The sequence below is a fragment of the Nanorana parkeri genome, unplaced genomic scaffold (genome assembly GCF_000935625.1).
Source record: "Nanorana parkeri isolate BGI_ZX_2015 unplaced genomic scaffold, ASM93562v1 scaffold2708, whole genome shotgun sequence".
Lineage (NCBI taxonomy): Eukaryota > Metazoa > Chordata > Amphibia > Anura > Dicroglossidae > Nanorana > Nanorana parkeri.
In genome coordinates this window covers 99,042-103,045 of record NW_017308976.1, presented here as the reverse complement: position 1 = coordinate 103,045, position 4,004 = coordinate 99,042, and positions in this window count along the sequence as shown.

Sequence of the window (4,004 nt, the reverse complement as noted above, 5' to 3'; positions counted from 1 at the left end):
AGGTGGGCTTTTATATTTTACTGCATGGTATGCTTTAAAGCGGGTATCCAGACTGGGCTTTTGTCAAAACAGAAAGAACAGGAAAGAATGCCAGGTGTACCAGTGAGGGTAAAAAGCATGGCAAACGGCAGAATTTGGTCATCCCCATATGTAGCTGGGGTGTCTGAGAAACTCAGTAAGGTTTTTTAAAAAACATCACATCCCTGTCTGCTTTAAACCCAGCAATACACTGAGGCAATAACTGGTTCACTCAAAAGACCCAACGCCAAAACACAAGATGAACAACATTGTGTATGCAGTCCAGTGCAGTGAGGAGTGCTCAGAATTCTATGTCGGTGAAACAAAACAGCAGCTACACCAGCGTATGTCACAGCATAGGAGAGCCAAACCCTCTGGTCAGGATTCGGCAGTATACCTACATCTAAAGGAATAAGGTAACTCCCTTGAAGACAGTCAAGTACGCATCATACATGTCATTCTGAATTGGGAAAGCTGGTTGGATGACCAGTGAAACCTCTTCAAGAAAAATACAGCAAATCCAGTTGCCTTGACTTTTTTTTTACAGATATACCATGACCTGGATGAATGAGAACCTTCACAGACATATTGAAATGCAGATCACACTTCAATAGCGCATTGCTGGGCTTTAGGAGCCCAGCAATGACAGCTATGGGACCGGAAGTGATGTAATCAGCACTTCCCAGTCCCATAGTGCGGGGAGGAGATCGGTGAATGGAAATTTGCCGATATCCTCCCCAGCTTTCGATCATCACCCGACATGCCGGTCCTGGGTCCGCAGGAGGGGCAGCAGAGCCCGGGAAACACGATGGGGGGTGCCCACTTTACCGGCCTGTAGAAGCGATCTGGTGACAGCTGAGTAGCCAGAATTGCTTCTACTGTAAATCCGGCCGCCGACTCTACAAATATGAACAGAGTCCCAGTGGTTTTTCCGTTTAATCCCTTGAGGACCCATGACGCAATTATCCCATCATCGGTCGTGAAGGGCTTAAATTTAATTATTACTGCAAATATAAAAATAGATGTAGTTGTTTTCAAGAGTGGTTAGCACTTCTGTACTGCAAGTTTTTAATCCTGATTACTATTAACTTTCTAAAGGAAATACCGCTCAGACAATACCCAGTACAATACCAAATTTCTCCTGAATGTAATAGGCAGGGCTTGAAAAATTTGATGTTGTCTCACCAGTCAGTCAAAAATTTCACCAGTCAGCATGACCGGACTATAGCCTTGCAATTTATGTTAAACTTTTTTGGGGACAAATAGAGCTTTCTTTTGGAGGTATATAATCACCACTGGGGGTGTTATTTTTTTTACTATATAATGAAAAAAGAAAAAAAACAAAGTTTCCCTTTAAAACATTTATTCTTACCCATATTTTTAGTAAAACATAAAATTAGGGGGTCCCGGCGGGTAAATAGACACCAAACATGTCAAGCCTTAAAATTGCGTGCGCCCGCAAAATCGCAAAATACGCCCATAGGCGACGATTAAAACGCTTTTACTGCTCATCAGTTTAGTATTATCAGTGATTAATGGCTCTAAAATTATTGCTCTCACTTCGACGTTTGCGGCGATATTTAACATGTGCGGCACAATAGGCGCAATTGTCGTTTTCGCACGTAGGCGCACCCGACGCATATCTGCGTGTGTATGTGGGGGGCGGGGACTTAAAACATGTTTTCTTTTTTAATTTTTTTATGCTTCTTTATTTTTTTTATAATTCTTTAATTTTAGTATTACTTTTTTTTTTTACACACAGCTTTATTGCTATTACATGGGGGCTAAGAAGCCCCCTATGTAATAGCCAATTTACATGACAGGTCCTCTTTATGGAGACATCAGGGGTCTCCAAACCCCTAATGTCACCTAGGGACCCCCAGAGAAGCTGATGAAGCAGAGATCGGCTTCATCAGCTTCTGTAGCTGGAGAGTGACACTGAATGCAGGAAGTGATGTAATCTACATCACTTCCTGCATTCGGGGACTGAGAGGAGATCAAAGGGAGTTCGTATACTGAACTCCCTTTGATCTCCTGTCACAGAGACTTGCCGGTCCCGGCCGCATTGGGCACAGCGGATCTCAGGACCGGCAACGGCAGTTACAAGCGATCGAGTGTCTCTAGAGACGCTTGATCGCTTGAATGTAAAGCTCCCGGCCGGCTATGTAATTACAACGGCCGGCCGGGAAGCTGCTCGTCGGGCTCCACCATTCTCTCGTCACAGACGAGCGGACGAGTGGATTTTTCAAGCCCTGGTAATAGGTGTGCTTTATAAAGCACCAACAAATGTGTCATTGCTTTACAGAATATGCAGACCATCATATCAGTCATTACTCCCCAAAAGTTCAGGGGGAACCAATGAAACTATCAATACATCAAAATATTTAATTTGATTGTGATTGGAAACTGGAAAGCATTGAAGAAAGCCACACAAACCTGGCAACAACATGCAAACTGCATGCAGATAGTGCCCCCGATGAAAATTGTTTCTAGATCCCATGAAAATAATGCTATTATCTTATTCATTGTACCAGCTTGAGTGGAAAAAACATATTTAAACCATTATAAGGGACTGCAGTTCAACTATTGCTAAATTCCCCTACAACACTCATTACTATCAGTGTGGACTTGTACAAGCATGGCTTTGCTGAAGAAAAGAGCATTATAATATTATCATGCAAATGCAGTGTTATCTATGACACATCACTATTGTTGATAGGTGGAAGATAGAAAACTCCCGCTGGTTGAGGCACCAGGTCTTGCAGAATAAGGGCTAGTTCAGACCAGTCGCATTGTGGCTGGCTCACCTTCCCAGATAGCAAGCAATTGAGCTGCAAGTTTGAAAATGACTTGCTAAACTATTGCTAGACTTGCCAAGCTCCACAATTTTGTTGCACAATTGCAGCAAGTATGCATTGCAAGTCTCCATATCAACGTGCTTTGCAAAAGTGTTGTACACTTGCAGAGCTCTTGCCAAGACCTGCAGGATTCTTGCTGTAGACTTGCCAAGCAAATTTGCTACAAATTCAAAAAGTGTTAACTAGAACTTGTGCTGCAAGTGTTCTGCAAATCTAGAACTTGCCAGGAATGTGTGCAGCAAGTTAAAAAGAATTACAATTTAACCCTGCCACAAGTTTGTGGCAAGTTATCCTTGATATCGGGGTTGTTGTGGGGCGGGGACGTGGTGGTGCATTAAACTCAATGGCACCAAAGCCATGCCCCCTGGCCGCAATGAGGGAAAGCAAGGCACATCAATGTCTGCTGTCATGTCCAATCCAGTCATAATAAAATGCTACAAGCACAATTTTTTCTGACCGGACCGGACTGGAACGGAGGCATTGACGGGCCACGCGTTCCCGTACGACCAATCACATTGCGGCCGGAGGGCGTGGCTGCGGTGCCATTCACTTCAATGCACCACCCCCTCCCGCCCCACAACAAAGTAAGCCGGCCGCAATGTGATCCAGTGCGTTCCGGCCCCAATTGGGCCAGAACGCACTGTGACTGGTGTGAACTAGCCCTTAGGCTGCCCATACACTGTTATATTTTCTTTGTTCAACCTGTGGGCTGAACAAAGAAAATATAACAGATTCCTCCATAAATGCTTATTAGCATTGATCGAGGACTCTCCTGCTGTCTTCATTGCATTCTGACTGTGACCACTGAACGGCTGCTGACTCAGTTCGTTCAAAGATTTTCCATCCAGCTCCTTTGATCAGCTCATCGAGGGATGCCGGCTAAAAGGGTGCCAACAGTGGCACCTACTGTGCACATTTTGGCTGGGTCATCAAGAACTTGCCAAAATATGCATAGTATATGGCCAACTTTAGTCCTAGCCATCCTGAATGCCTGGGTAATTTGAGATATTGCATCTAGGGTACAGTATGTGCAAATATCTTGAATATCTACAACAAATGCTATATGTCATTTATACAAAGCTAGCCCTAAATATTTCAAAGCCAATAAAACAATAATTCAACATTTAC